The sequence below is a fragment of the Manis pentadactyla genome, chromosome 1 (assembly GCF_030020395.1).
Source record: "Manis pentadactyla isolate mManPen7 chromosome 1, mManPen7.hap1, whole genome shotgun sequence".
Classification (NCBI taxonomy): domain Eukaryota; kingdom Metazoa; phylum Chordata; class Mammalia; order Pholidota; family Manidae; genus Manis; species Manis pentadactyla.
In genome coordinates, this window is record NC_080019.1 from 120,015,496 (window position 1) to 120,032,615 (window position 17,120).

The following is a 17,120-nucleotide window of genomic DNA, read 5'->3' on the forward strand; positions in this document are numbered from 1 at the left end:
TTTTACCCAGTTTCGAACCTTCTTAAGATGTGAGAGTTAAATCTAATCCCAGTTAATTTCATTATAGCCAGAACTTGAAATCCAAATAAGTATTTAAATAGAACACAAGTAAGTTTCTATGTCCCTTATAATCTCTTACACCTCAATTATCTAAGTGTTTATTAGTCCTTCTCTTAATTTATCTTTTAATGAAAATGTGAATACTTTATATTTAATCAGGAAAGACATAAACAGTTGTTTAGAATCAAATAAATATGAGTTCAAATGATGGTTCCAGTACCCACTAAGTGCCATGAGCAGTTCATGTACTTTCTCAGAGCTTTTATTTCCTCATCTGACAACTGGATAACAACTGCTTCACAGATTTATTGGACATAAAGTACCTGGAACATTATGTGCCCTCAATAATTGCTGGTATTTTGGGGAATGATACTGAGCACGTTTGGGGGGAAGTTGCCTGCTCTTCTCTTCCATCCAAATGGATATAGGAAGTGAAGCCAGTTTGTACACCAAGTCTATATTCTCCAAGACACATTCAGTCTACGGGTAGGCACCTGGTGGATCTAAGATTGAAAGCTCAGGAATTGAACGTAGCAACTGTGTTTCCTACCATAAGTACCAGAAATACGGAGAAGACAGAGAAAAAGAGAGAAACAGATGAGAGAGAAACCCCAATATAGACAAATATTTCTAATAATATTAAATTCCTTGGATTCAGTTGTTTTCAAGGTCCAGACACCAGCTAATCCATGAGTTCCATGAGACATTTCACTACCCTTACAATAAATTTTAATTTTATTTTAAGTTAGATTAAATTTAGTTTCTGGTCTTTGCTACTCAAACATTCCTCACTAGTAGTTATTTATCATGTCTTCAACTTTGACTTTCTTAGTTACCTTGGAAATTCAACTCATGTATTTTCCCTTTTGTAATAATCCATATAATGAGTCACCCTTTCATTCTTTAATGTTGTGTAAGATATGAAAGGCAGTAGATATTTTACAAAATATAATGAATTCTACATGGCTTGCAGTGTAGAGGTCAGCATGTAAAGTGACCAGAACTGCCTCAGATGAATACATTTTTTAAGCCTTTCAATGCCCCCACTTGTACTGTTTCCTATAATCCTAAATCTTTAATTATAAATGACATTAATAGCAGTTCAGTATTCTTCATGGAGAATGTAATGAAATATGAATATTGTTGGCCAAACTTACATGAATTCAGAACTTAATGATCAGTGTGAAATATAAATATGAAACTGGTTTCTATTATAATGGAAAATGTAACAATGAATTACAGCAACAGGTGTATCTCAATTACACCTAAATAAACATTGTACAAAATACTGGTTAAAATTAATTTATGTCTTGAATATTTTACTATAATAATAGAAAGTTTCAGGGAATAGTTATGGCCTAATCTAAAGTATCTTCAAGATTGACACAAACTGGATTATACAGACTCAAAAATCTAGAAGGCATATAAAGAGGATATCTGATCTAGAATCCTGCTTTCAAGTGCTAAGATATCATCAGCTGGTATTTTACATGTGGGTAACTGTCCTAAAAATTTAAGATGTTTTGGTCAGGATCACAATAGTTTTCAGAAATGAAATCATAGTAATAATCTATTGTTCTCTCATTCATTTATTCATTCAACTTCTGATATAGCAAATAACTATGTAGTAAGTATTTACTGTGTATAGTTGCTATGGATAGGTGTAAATGAACCAGATAGATTAATGGGCCTCATAACTTTTATTTAAAAAAAAATTATTCCACATATATTATTTGAAAAAAAACACTTCTGTTTCCTCCATTTATTTATTTATGCTTAAAGGATTTGTAGATTCTTATCAACAGTGTATAGCTCATTTTTAATATAATTATTATTAATTAATTATTATTTTTATCATATTATTCCTTAGTTTAATGCTCAGATTTTCACAGAATTGTTCATTGAGAGTCTGTTTAAGCTGGATTTTATATCCTTTCATCTTATAATCATGATTCTTTAAGAACTTCCTTGTCTTCTAGCATAGAAAATTTTCCAGGTTATTTGAGTATTTTCAGACCCAGCTTTGGAATTAGGCATTCCTGCAAGGATCTCTGGTTCTTTTTAATGGAGAATATTTTTTCAGAACCAAGATCTGACTGATAGTAGATGAACTCATTGCTAGATGTCTCCTGATATGATGCACTGAGACAAACCCAATATCACACCTGCGGTATTTCTGCCGAAATGCACATCAGCGTGAGCCTAATCCAAATACTAGATGAACCCAAACTGAAAGACATTCTAAAAAATAAATGGCTCACATTCTTCAAAAAGTGTCACACCAATAAAGGAAAAAGATGCTGAAGAATTAAAGCCCATAAAGGAAAACTAAAGAAACGTGATAACTAAATGTAGCATGTGATAGTGAATTGAATCCTCCTACAGAAAAAAAATTAATTAGTACACAATTATTTAAGCATAACTGTGATTAGTGCTCACATGGAAGAGTGTAAGATGCAATGTTCTAATGATATTAATATGAAAGAGAAAATAAAGGAAATGTAAGTTATTTACTGTATGGAAATTTCCGGGAAGTTTGGTATGATACAGTAAATATTAGTATAGATGGACACAAGTTCAGTTCCCAGGCTTATTACTGAGTCCCAGACCCTCATCTATGAGTCAGTCATTAATTACACTTACTCTCACTTATTGCAAATGAGATAATTATGTGAAAGTGTTTTTCAAACTTTATAGCATTTTACACATAATAACCATTGTTAGAACTAGATCAGTTTAGGCCCTTTGCTCTGTTTCTTTGACTTACTGCTGAGGTATCCTGGAGCCACAGCTCACGATATTACCCAGTCCTCTCTGTCCCACAATAACTGGAAAATATTTCTGCATCACTTTACTGCTTTATAAAGCTTATGTTATTTCCTGTATGTCATGACATAAACTGTGAGCAAACTGCTGGCAAGGAGAGTATGTTCATCAATTTTATGATCTTCATCTCTTCCCAGTAAAAAAGCACAACATCTGGAACAAAGGCTGAACTTGGTAATACTTGCTAAGTAAGCGAATGGTTCTCAATAGCTAGGAAGTCCCACTGGGCTGGGTCTCCAAATACCTCACTACTGTTTTAGGAAAGTCAACACGCCACTCAGGTTTCTGCTTTCTCACCTGTAAAACCAAGACAATAACTGCCTGAAATGACTCTTTTGAGTGAATGAAAATAATGGTCTTCAAGGCATTTAACAAGTGTAACTAGCCATATGTATTACCTTCATTGGGCTGTCATAACAAATCACCACAAACTTGATGGCTTAAAACAACAGAAATCTGTTCTCCCACAGCTCTGGAGTTCAGAAGTCCAAAATCAAGGTGTTGGCAGGGTCGGTGCTTTCTGGAGCCTCTGTGGGACAGTCTGTTCCATTTCTCTTTCATAACTTCCAGTAGGTTCAGTAATTCTTGGTGTCTCTTGCCTTGTAGATGCATCACTCTCATCTCTGTCTTTATCTTCACATGGCTTTCCTTCTGTGTCTTTCTGTATCTGTCTCTTTTTCTATCTTTTTATAAGAGATACACCATTGGATTCAGAGTACAAAAAAAAGTCAGACACATTCTTCCATTTCCTGAATGGAATGCAAAGTTGCTTCTATTCTTTAGCTTTAGTTGATGATGACAATGTCCCAGCATTTGGATGGGGCTGATACTGTGTTTAGTACCTCTAGTGGTTCCCTTTTCAGAGTTCTGTAGATGATAATAGCTGGTATCCATCTGTGTGGTAACAAAAGGTGGTGCAATTGATGGAAGTAGGTGGTGACAACTCTTGGAATGTCTGCAAAAATTGTCCCCCAGAAGTACCTAAAAATAGAATTACCATATGATCTGGCAATCCCACCTCTAGACATATATCTTTAGGAAATGAAATCAAGTATCTCAAAGAGATCTGCATCCCCAAATAGAGAAGGAAAGAAGAATAAAAGGGAGGAAAGAAGAAAAGAAACATGTTATGTCAGCATACTCTTTATTTTATGCCAGTAGGTGTATTAGCTCAAATAATGTAATAGGAAAATCTTTTACTTTGTCTTTCATCAAAACGAAAAGAAAACATAATTGTTTTTAAGTAGTTTTACTCTGAAAATGTCTTTATAAAAGAAGCTAAGTATAACAGTATTAATTTTTTCTTACCTTTTAGAGGATTCTATCATTGTTATCTTGGATGAAGGAACACTTAGTACTATTGCTAAAAGAATTTCATGACTTTAAAGAACTAAATTCTGAGTGGAAAATCATTCACATTCTATTTCTTTTTTAAGCATTTATGTGACTACATTTCTTGGAATTTGAGTTACTTTTACATTTAAATTCATTGAGCATTTTGGCTGATTCTCAGAAACCCGGATATCCCATCCCTTCATATGAGTACCCCCCAAAAGCCCCTCTCATTTGGCAGTACGATATTTTGTTAGGCTTCCTCCCTCTCTGAACCCCTCTCCTCTTTCAAAGTCTCAGATGGCCATTCCAAGGACAAAGCGTTATGTCTGTGAGATTCTACCCAGGCTATGCCCATGTTTGTTTTCTGGCCCAAATGCTCAGCTGTCCCTGCATATATATATTTACAAAGTGACATGGAGATTACACTTCAGTGTCTCCTCAAAATTTTTTTTTTAAATCAGAAATTGTCTACTAGAAAAAAAAGCTGACGATTCCAATACCTGTATTAAAGAGAATACAATGCTTGTTCAATACATCTAAGATTCTTGCCATGTTAGGAAAAAGAAGCTATCCACTCTAGGTTATTAATTTTTTTTATAAAGATAAAAAAACATATCTAGAATATTCTATTTTTCTAAAACAGTGACCTCAAGCTGCAATATAATATTTAAGTCATTAAATGTATAAAGGACATACATTGAATGATTTCTTCAAGTGTATTTTGATGCAAGTTTTCAGACTTTAATGTTATCTTACTACCATTTCGCATCTGACCTCCAAATCGTTGGTACTGTGAAAGAAGCTGAAGCCAACAGAATGAGGAAATAGCACCCAAAGCTTTCAACTCCGCCTTTACAAAGACAATATATCTGAAAAGAAAGACCTGTCACCAAGGAAACATGAAATCACCCAGGTTTCCATTTCCCAGAACGTACTTGCAAGCCAATACCCACCTTTCAGGTTTAGTTACGAAATAAACTATTGACATTTACTCATGCAGTCTTTTCTTTCAGAATTTAGCTGAAGCAATATTCACTATTTCTTTTTCTATTCTATTTTTCAATTACCCTCAAGAAATAAGTAAGAGATATGTAGATTGAATCAATGTGTCTTTTTGATCTTGTGTTTGTAGGAATCCAAGTACTCATTCATCCACATCATGAGGTAGCTATCATATTTAGAGCACTTGCTGCAATAATATTAATTACCCAGGGCCTGCTACATTATTTACAGTGCTGAGTGCAAAATGAAAATGTGATTTAGAAAAGCAGGGGAAAAGTGTCACTAAAGGACTAGCATTTTCTTTTCTTCCATGTTTTTTCTCATGATTTGTCATGGTGTTTTTCATTTGACATTGTGTCATTTTAATTAAAGAAAAATTAAAAATTTTAAATATTAGTGTACATTTTACTGTACATATTTAGATTGCACAATGCCAATTTTAATGAAATATAAGAGCATTTAAATTGTATGTAGAATCACTGGAATTATGCAATTCATAATTTGTAGTTCATGCATGCATAAATATTTCATTCTTGCCAGAATAGTGAAACACTACACAAAGCTAACTCAACTGCTTGTACTTCACTTCTTGATTCTTGCATATTCTGCCTACATGATCTCTTTTCAGTTTACTGATGATTTAGGAAGGATCAAAATGCAAAGGACTTATGAGTTGCCTATCTTTCCCTTTCCTTCTATGTCATAATTTTTAGTGCAAATGAATGGCTAATACAGGGAAGTAACATGAGTTAGAAAAGATATGACAGAGCTCCTTAGTTATTCATGTTTTTTAGAACAAAATGGCCTGCTTTATTTATTCAAAGCAAATTTTGGTCCATTTGAAAGCATGGTTCCTTGGAGTTGTCAGTACCACTCTTAGTCAGTTGTAGACATAGCACATTTTTCTTACATGCACTTTGAATCTTGGTGAAATCCCATGTACTTTAGGTCCATCAAAATTCTGTGCTCACAGGGTATTATCAACACGATATATCAATAGGATATCACTCATAATACATGAGTTCAAAGTTCATATATCCAATTATATCAAGATTTAAAAGATAGTGACAGCATTAAAATGAATAGTGGGCATTCTGAGCTTGGGGCCCTATATTGACTTCACAGTTGGCATGCTTATGGAGCCATCCCTATAATAACATTTATCAAATGCCTCCATATGCCCAGTGCTTTACATACATTTATGCATTTACATACATTTTCTTTCTCAATCAGGGATTGTTTTCTTATTTTACCAAGGATAAAATTAATATTTAACATAAAATGGGGAAATGATAGTCTCTTCAACAGATGGTGCTGGCAAAACTGGACAGCTACATGTAAGAGAATGAAACTGAATCACTGTCTAACCCCATACACAAAAGTAAATTCAAAATGGATAAAAGATGTGAATGTAAGTCATGAAACCATAAAACTCCTAGAAAAAAACATAGGCAAAAATCTCTTGGACATAAACATGAGCGACTTCTTCATGAACATAGCTCCCCAGGCAAGGAAAACAAAAGCAAAAATGAACAAGTGGGACTATATCAAGCTGAAAAGCTTCTGTACAGCAAAGGACACCATCAATAGAACAAAAAGGCATCCTACAGTATGGGAGAATATATTCATAAATGACAGATCCGATAAAGGGTTGACATCCAAAATATATAAAGAGCTCACACACCTCAACAAACAAAAAGCAAATAATTCAATTAAAAATTGGGCAGAGTTGCTGAACAGACAGTTCTCCAAAGAAGAAATTCAGATGGCCAACAGACACATGAAAAGATGCTCCACATCGCTAGTCATCAGAGAAATGCAAATTAAAACCACAATGAGATATCACCTCACATCAGTAAGGATCGTCACCATCCAAAAGACAGACAACAACAAATTTTGGCGAGGTTGTGGAGAAAGGGGAACCCTCCTACACTGCTGGCGGGAATGTAAATTAGTTCAACCATTGTGGAAAGCAGTATGGAGCTTCCTCAAAAAGCTCAAAATAGAAATACCATTTGACCCAGGAATTCCACTTCTAGGAGTTTACTCTAAGAATGCAGCAGCCCAGTTTGAAAAAGACAGACGCACCCCTATGTTTATTGCAGCACTATTTACAATAGCCAAGAAATGGAAGCAACCTAAGTGTCCATCAGTAGATGAATGCATAAAGAAGATGTGGTGCATATATACAATGGAATATTATTCAGCCATAAGGAGAAAACAAATCCTACCATTTGCAACAACATGGATGGAGCTAGAGGGTATTATGCTCAGTGAAATAAGCCAGGCGGAGAAAGACAAGTACCAAATGATTTCACTCATCTGTGGAGTATAAGAACAAAGAAAAACCGAAGGAACAAAACGGCAGCAGAATCACAGAACCCAAGAATGGACTAACAGTTACCAAAGGGAAAGGAACTAGGGAGGATGGGTGGGAAGGGAGGCATAAGGGCGGGGAAAAAGAAAGAGGGCATTACGATTAGCATATATAGTATTGGGGGGGGGGCATGGGGAGACTGTGCAACACAGTGAAGACAAGTAGTGATTCTACAGCATCTTACTATGCTGATGGACAGTGACTGTAATGGGGTGTGGAGGGGGGACTTGGTGAAGGGGCGAGCCTAGTAAGCATAATGTTCTTCATGTAATTGTAGATTAATGATAACAACAAAAAAATTAATATTTAAGAGTAACCCATCAACTTGCTCAATATATCCCTTACTCTACAAAGAGATTCAATTCAAGATAGAGTCAAAGACCGAGTGATAAACAAAACATTAGCATGGTGTCACCATTCTCTAGTACCATAGAATAGTGCAAAGCAAGTACTACCATACAAAATTCATTATGTTTGTATAGTGATTGACAGTTCACAATCTCTGTTTGTTGTTTTTGGTTAACTAAGATATTATTTATTCTGTAAAGGTTAATTCCAGCAGGTCTAGAATTTCCCTGAGCTGTGTTTCTGAAGTAACTGTGTAGAAATATTTATGCATGCCCAAACTACAAGTAACTGGGGTTTAATCGAGGCATGAAATATGTCTATTAATAGTATCACTTTGTAACCATGAGTTCAAGGAGTTTGAGGATGGTTTGTACCAGTTTATTAGCATTATTTAATTAACAATAGTAGATAGATCATGTTTACCTGTTTTCAGTGAGGACACCCTCCCCCTCCAGAGCATTTTCTGCCATTGGGGCTGACTACCTAGCAAGAATACACCCATGCGGCCAGCAGAATATAAGAAACCTTGGTTAAGACCCCATCATGGACTCCATGGCTCTAAGGTGTTCTGTGCATACATTGGTGATTCCCGATCTAAGGCAGAAAGCATCCCCGCAGCCCTTACACACAATCAGAACTCTTGCCTGGGCTCTCGGGACCTCCTGCTGGGAAGTCTTTGTATGGCGCATCCTTACTGTAATGCTGTCCCAGCTGTTCCCTTTCCCTTGAGCGAACGGTAGATTTGTGTGCTTTGCAGTTTGGGGTCCTATCATCTTCTTCAGCAGTCATTCCTGACTACCACCATAAGTGTACTTTCAAGTAATAGATTTCAGTAATTTCTGCACACAATATCATGAATCTTATTATTTTTGAAGCTTGTGTAAGCTGCACTATTATCAGGATAAAGATATTACTCTAAAATGTTTCTTTGTGCCTCTTTCCACCTGATCCCCCCTGCCCCACTCCAGGCAACCAGACTTAATTTATTTCCTGTCTGCTTTTCTGTTCTAGGGAAGCAAAACAGAACATGGTTTCCAAATTTTTCACCTAAGTGCTCTGGGACACTGCCACCCATTCATAACAGTATAGTGGGCTAGTTTACATATTTGATGGAAACACTGATATCACATGAACTACCACAGTTAAACTGTTTGGATCTAACTACTTAATAAACAGAACTGCAAGTTATTTCTTTAGTCTGGAGCATTTTGAAGAAATTACTGATACATCAACCACTTCTTTGAACTAGGATAGTTTCAGAACCTCTGATATATGTCTCACTGTGAAGAAGAACACAGCTATTAATGATGCCTGAATGGTGGGACTGATATCAGTCACAATTATATTGACAGAAAATTAATAACTAGCAAAGGCTATAACAGACAGGCACTATTTAAGGGTTCATGGCTGAGACAGCTGCTCAAGATGTATATCAGCAATCTAGGCTATCCTGGTCTGCTGTCAATGGCGTGTGGCTTTCATTTCATAATCACAATATGGTTGGCACACTCCTAGCAACACAACTGCTCTCCAGGAAGAAAAAAAAAGCAGAAAAGCTGAGAGGTGAACTGACAAAGATATCCTAATATCTAATTTTTTTATAAAGTCCTTAGAAACTAGCCCAGAAACTTCTTCTTGCATCTCATCCAAATGAGGGTTTTGTGGTCACCTCTAACTCAAAGGAGCAAAGGAAATGGAATATTTTTATTTTCTGGATTTTAGAATAAACGAAGTCAATTGATTCCACTGAATGCCGTAAGAACTTATATATCTCTGAATCTGTTAATATATTATTTGTAAGTTGGCTGTTTTGGTTCATCCTAAGAAAAATTTATGAAATGTTATATTGCTTTTGCTGGGAAGAAAACATCTAGGTTGAGTACTAACTGAAGTAAATTTTCACCATTATGTAAAGGCCCTATATGTAGTGGTTATATCATCATGTAAAATCCTGTTGATTTCATATAATAGTTGGGGTAAAAATGGTCTATTTGTTGGAGTTTGAATTTTTTGAGCACTTAATAGAACATTGCATGAACAGTACTGTACTCAGTCAGACAGCCCGTCCAGTTCCATGTCCTCCACCTCACTGAGTGATCAGACTTCCTGATGTAGAAGGTATTGAAACTGTCCATGATGGACAATCCATCAACAGCTGGAGTTGGCTCTGACAGTTTTGAAATAACTAATAAGTTTAAACTACTGACAGCTGTTAGAATTCTGTGGCTAAAACTCAATAATGAAAAACTAAAATTTCTGAACATGTTAAATTGTGTAACTATACTTGGATGTTTAATTCATTCTTCGGATACTAGGTGGGTGGTACCAAGAAGGGAATTTAAGGCAGTGTTTGGATTTTATGTGTTAAGCTTGGTGTCTAACATTTTGTGGGACATTTATTACTTTGCTAGATAAATATTCTTTTAAAAAGCTTGGAATAAACAGTATACACAGGGCACATTGTGCACTAGCAGTTCATAGCTGAATAGATCGCATAAAAGAGAAAGCAGTAAATAGAGAATGTACCCAATAGTTAATGCCATTTTTAATACTTTATTAATTTTTAACATTTCTAAGATACTAACTTCCACTGGGAATTAGAAGCAATGTTGGAAGGAATCTTTAAAGAGATAACAACTGAGAACTTTTCAGAATTAGAAAACGACCTGATGAGTCTTTAGACTAAGATAGGACACATAAGTCCTAAGAAAGATAAATAAAGAACAAGAATGCAGATGCATTATGGTGAAACTGCAGAATACCACAGAAGTAGAAATAAATAAGCAGATAAAATGAGTTGTTCTGACTGAAGTGAAGATGAAGGGCCTAGAGCCTTGCTGACACCAGACTGTTAGCTCCTAGAAAGTAGGGACCAAATCTTATTTTCTTTAAACTTCTGGTGACTCATTTTTAAGTACTCTCTCACCTTGAAGAGCTTATAAGGAAAAATGAAATTCATGTTATGATAGAAGTGTAAATTGCAGTGGTATAAGAGTAGAAAGGAAAAATAATTCTTTTTGAATGGGATCATGGAGAAGATATAGCCAAGGAAATAGTTTATGATACAAGTATGCAGGATTAAAATAGGTGGCAATAGCCCTAAGCCAGTAGTATGAGCAAAAACCTGGAGGCAAATACCACGTTTGGGGAGTGTTGAGTAGCCCTACTTGGATGAATTATAGGGGGGATGGGAAGATGCCGTGACTCAAGTGAGGACCGTGGACTGCTCTGAGCTGCCAATTCAATGCTAGGTTGGGCCAGATTAAATAGCCATAGAGTTGAATTCTAATCAGTGAAATCTGGATTTTTTTTTCTAAAGACAAAAATAATCCACTGAATTTGTTTTCTTGTTTAAGCAGGGAATAGTTATGATCAGACCTAAGCCTTGGAAAGCTCAATCTTGCCAGAGGATGTATTAAAAGAAGCAGTTACCTTGGGCAAGGAGAACACTTAAAAAGCCAATGGAATATCAAGATGAGAAGATATGCCTTTGTCTTTTTGATGTTTTCAGAGTGGGGTGTGTGTGTGTGTGTGTGTGTGTGTGTTTGTGTGCATAAATAGAATGATAGCATATATGCAACACTAGTTTTAAATTTGCAGAATTATTCTAGCCTTGGCATAATGCAATTAACTTTGAAAAATCAGCACTGCCACTTTTTAGCTATGTATTTCAAGGGAAAGTTATTTTAAAAGTTAAATAATTGGCTATCATCTTTCTCATCTTGCCTTCTCTTTAAAATGCATGATTTCTCTGAGAATTAAATGAAATTAATAATGAAACAGCATTGCATATATAAAACCTCCAATTACACTGCTTAGGACATTCAGACAGTAATGGTTGTTGAATAGAGTGAAAGGCTGGAAAATGACATCCGTATTTTCTTATTTCATTTAAACCTTCCCAGAGCCTCTTGCTGCCAGGTAACAGCAGCTTATTCCCTTAGCCATGGGTCAGAGGTGAGCATGTTGTTAAACATCTTTTATGTGATTTAGAGACTCATACATCTATGTGGTGCTCCACCTCTTTTTAATCATGGGCTTTCAAAATATGTTCTTTCTTCCTCTGGTCCCATAGAGCTAATCATGCTATATATGATTTGTCCAATATTGTTAACAAGGTTGATGCCATTTTTAGAAAATTTTGACCTCTGGCAACACTAAGTCTAATTTGAGTCAACAATTTGCAGCTCTTAGGCTACCTAAATATAAGTAAGTCACCCAGAACATAAAAGAGTCCTCTCTATGAGAACATGGGGGCATATAGCTTCAGTTCTGCATTGCCTGCACAATGGTCCTGAGCAAAGAAAGTTAGACTTTTTTATATTGTTAAACATCTTGAACTAGGATCACTAAGTTGATGCAATGACACAATATGATCTTGACATTAAATAGGAGTTTCTAATGACTAAAACTGCCAGACAAATAGTATGGGCTATGCTCTCAAATTTAGTGGTTTCTCTGCCACTGGATTTTGCAGAGTATAATCTGGCCCACTCTATAGGAGAGGACTGAAGGAACTGTCAACCAACTCAAAGACCACTGATTTTTAGTCCTGTGAACTTCAGCAAAACTCTTTTCCCTTGTCCCCTTTGAAGACAGAATTTTGTTGCATAGTTTTGAGTATTTAAACAGAAAAATAATTTCGTATTGATTCATATTGAATAGATTTTAATGACGTTAGCATTCAATTAGAGATGACTACTTGTCAGGTGCCATTGTAGGAAATTTGGCATTTATTTATTTAATACTTATAACAACCCTGAAAAATATTATTTTTATACTTTTACAAGTACTCAATGACTGCAAATATGTCCATGATATGTTGTTGAAAGAAATACAAAATATTATATTCAGTGTGTTACCAATTATGGAGAACAGTGATTTTTCACAGCTACTCACTTGTTGTACAAGCTACATGTATGTACTTCACAATACAGAAAATGATCAGAATTACATATAACAGAATGATCCCTGTGGCCATATCTGTCTTATGAATTATGAAAGCTTCTTAATTTCTCTTTGTCTCTTCAGATTTTCTAAATGATTTACAATGATAAGCATTACTTTCATATTCAGAAAACAATTACTCTATTAATATTTATATATAGCTATTTAGAAAAACATATAACTCAAGCTGACACAGAGGATAGGTAGGAGAATTTGGCAGTTTCCTGACACAGAAGCAGCTGAGAGAAGGGAGTTCACTCTTACCTAAGTCCAGAACTTTGAGTTGTTCTTTGTCCCACTATTTTTTCCAGGCAAGTTTCCCTGCCAGTGATTAGAGGACAGGAGAAGGAAGAATGGCCCAGTCCCTTAATGATGACAAATAGCAGCTTTGGTCCCTACCTGAGAGGCTGCGGTAACCTGGGGCTGCCTTTTGTGCGTGCCCATGGGCGGCACGCAGGAATTCAGCTGGGTAGCTGGGACCTGGCGAAGCTTCAATTTGGCGTGTGTCTGACATTGTTTGGGGAACACTTTGTGCCCGTGGAGGCACACTCCTCTCCCAGGGACTCGAGCTAAGGAAACAATAGTTCCTGGTGCCAAGGCTCCCGGCCTTATCTGTAAATCACTTACTCTTTTTCTTGTCTCCTACAGGGTGCTTAGACCTTAGCTCAGCGCTTGAGCAGGCACAGCTCACCAATTTTTCACTGACAAGACAAAACAAGGGTTTAGCTGATTCTAAAACTGTCAGGTCTTTTATTTGAATATCTTTTTGACCTATTGGTGATTAGTACTACCAAGAATATGAGTGTGTGCACGCTTGCATGTATGTGTATGTATTTATAGCTATATATACAGGATCACAAATCAATATAAATGTAAGAATTATAATATTTTTTAATCACAATTTTTACATTAGCTGATTTAATCCTTTCTATATCTCTGCATATTAGGATGAAAATGGTGGTAGAAAAGTTGGAGAAAAGAGGGTAATAGGACTTTTGTTTTTAATGTTCATTTTTAGTGGAGGAAGCCATTAGCGATTACCTAATTCTACTTGTACATTTGTAGAGGTGAAAATGAACACTACAGAATCTTGAGAGAATCTGTCAAAGTCAGAAAGCTAGGTCACTGAAGAATTAGGCTAAAAGCTTAATCCTCCAACTTTAATTCATTACTCTTTACACCAAATCCCTTAGGAGTGGCTATCTCAGTATCCACAAAACAACTGGAAAATATAATTTATATTTCTATCATTATTACAATAATTAATTACCCCAGGAAAAATTGCTGCATGTTTACAGGGATTATCTTCGTGGCATGAGATTATTGGTGATTTGATTATCTTGGATGTTATCTGAATTTTCCAAAATTTCTACTTAAATATGTATTACCTTATTATGTGTCTTAACATATAGATCAGCCACTTTGTTTTGAGCACTCAGCTAAGCACTTCATGCATCAGTTTTGTCATTTAATTCTCGTAGCCTATCTCAATAATAGGTTCTTGAAATGTGTGTTGAATATTCCAGAACCAAAAATAACAGTACTAAGAGGTTACTCTAAAAAGGCATCCTTTTTCTTCCTAAAATTCCTCTTGAGAGGCCTGCCTGAATTCAAGCCCAATATTATCCTAGTAACAGTGAGTGATTCCAAATATATTTTCCTAAAAAACCACTTAACAATCTAAAGAGGAAGGTTCTATTGTGAATGCGTCAGACTGCTCCCAGGTCACTGACCAGAAACATTTACCAACAAGGTCAATAGACAGGCAGCTGAGTTGATTGCTTTTAAAATCTGTGCAAATAAACAAAGACTTAAAATGATCAATTGTATCCATACCCATTAATTATTAAACATTAAAGACTCTAAAATTAACAGCTGAAGCAGAGAAACTTTGTGGTATGTTTCAAGCTTTCTTTTATTTAATAAAATACTCCACCTTCCTTGGCTTGCTGTCTGACACAAGGCCCAAGGTTGCAATTTAAACAACAGTAGAAATCCACTTGTGCTTTGAGGGGCCCCGAGGGTGCTGCCAGGGTTAATAAGTAACTATACAGACTGTCTCGTATTCACACCTGGAGAAGTAACTGTCTCAATTTTGTCTAGGACTAGAAGGGCCGGGAGACTCCCTGTGTTTGGTTTGCTCAGGCTCATGCTTTGCAGTGGGGACTTCTATGCCTAGGAAATGTTTGGAGTTGAGTAGGATTTAAGACCTGTAGGAAGAAGGTTTCTCTTACAGTTTGGCAATTCTGGGTTTCAGAAGCTCAAACCTGAATATGAATGCAAGTTGCCAGTTTGTCTCTTGACCTGCTGCTGGTCTCCCATAGCCTTGGGTCCACAGGAAGCAGATACTGCCATGGTCATTGAGAAGTCAAAAAAAGAAGCAGTCCAGACACACATGAGATGATTTTCCAAGCACCACACTCTGACTGTCTCACCCTGAGTCAGAACCAGCTCCACGAGTGCCCCACATGCTCTTCTAAGGGGTCAGAGTTAAACCCTGAGTGAGGAAGTCCACTGGTCAGTCCTCCAGTCTTCTCTGTGCCTGATCCCTGATGAGCCAAGATTCCCTTTGAATCCTGAGCTGTCTTCAGAACTCAATAAAACTCTTTCCTCAAAGAGCTCAGGTGTACTGTCCCAGTCAGCAGCCACTGTCATCGTCACTGTCTGGAGTTAAGAGACCAGAAGAGTTGCCCCTGGTTCAGAATCAAATTTAGGGGTCCCACAGACTAGCATAGTCTGCAGAAAGTAAGAGGAGAAGTCTCTTCATTCTGGATAAGCAACCCAGATCTCCAGTCCTTCACTGACTAGTTGCTATTTTTGACTCCTGACACTGTAACTCTGGTTTGGCTGCCTAACAACTAAGAGTTCCACTGCCAATCTGGGCACCGAACCCTAGCTGCTTGCCTGCCCACATGCTTGGTCATCCGCTGAATTATCTCCTCCTTGACCTCCATGACACCAAACATCTGTGTGGGTGGCTGACATTTGCCTATCACTGGACCATATTTCCAGCTTACAGGACTTTCTTTGTTTCATACCACTTTTATCACATTCTTCTCCACTGCCTCTCTTCCATGGACACCCACACACTCTATTTCACCACTGATGGAAACTTTGATGTATGTTTGTAAGCTGAGGAGTTATCTATTTGGCCATTAAATGTTATCTTTTTATGATATTAAAATTTAATAATCAGAATCATTTTTGGAGTATAAATCAAGGGAGATCTACAAAGCTAGGACAACAGCTGGTACTGTAAAAACAAACCAAAGCAAAATACCTGTTGGGGAGTCACTAGATATGGGTACATGTCTGGTATCATTGTGATATCAGGAGGAAACCTTTGTTATTTCTACTGTGGTTATCAGTTTTCTCATCTGTAAAAGGAAGCCATTGGACTCACTGTCCTCTAGAGTCCTAAGCACAGTTCCCCTAAAACCCACCTTTTAAAAAAAGGTAAAATGTGCATTAACATGTAATCTTAATGATTGGGAGCCAAGATGGCGGCGTGAGTAGAGCAGCGGAAATCTCCTCCCAAAACCACATATTTCTATGAAAATATAACAAAGACAACTCTTCCTAGAATAAAGACCAGAGGACACAGGACAACATCCAGACCACATCCAGACCTGCGAGAACCCAGTGCCTCCTAAAGGGGGTAAGATACAAGCCCCAACCCGGCGGGACCCGAGCGCCCCTCCCCCCAGCTCCCGGCGGGAGAAGAGTAGGCAGTGCGGGAGGGAGACGGAGCCCAGGACTGCTGAACACCCAGCCCCAGCCATCCGGGCCAGAGCGCAGACACAGTGCATGCACGGGGGCCCCTGGATACTAGGGAAACAGTGCAGCAAGAACAGTGAGCGGGTACCGGAGGCCTGGCGCTGGAGGACATACGAAAAGTGAGTGGCCATTTTTTTTTTTTTCTGTTTTGTTTTGGCAAGCGCTTTTTGGAAGTCTTAAAGGGATAGGGACCCCAATACTAGGGAAACAGGGCAGCAAGACCGGTGAGCAGATGCCTGAGGCTGGCGCCAGAGAATAAAGAAAAACGAGAGGCCATTTTTTATTTTTATTATTTTAATTAAAAAAATTTTTTTTTTTTTTTGTGGTCGTTGTTTTGTTTTGGTGGGTGTTTTTGGAAGTCTTAAAGGGGCAGGGTGGGACACTTAATCCAGAGGTAGAGAATCCGGGGATCTCTGGGCACCCTAATCCCCTGGGCTGCAGGGAGCTC

At 37.1% G+C, this 17,120-nt stretch overlaps 1 long non-coding RNA gene across 2 annotated transcripts in view; it reads right to left on the reverse strand.

Annotated features, from left to right (window-relative positions):
- LOC118907069 (uncharacterized) overlaps positions 1-13,371 on the reverse strand; it is a 36,123-nt gene extending 22,752 nt beyond the window's left edge. The window contains exon 1 of one of the 2 annotated variants that reach the window (XR_008997248.1): positions 13,295-13,371. This is a non-coding gene — a long non-coding RNA (uncharacterized LOC118907069). The other variant, XR_008997246.1, reaches the window with a different exon arrangement.
- Between the last annotated feature and the right edge of the window lie 3,749 nt (positions 13,372-17,120).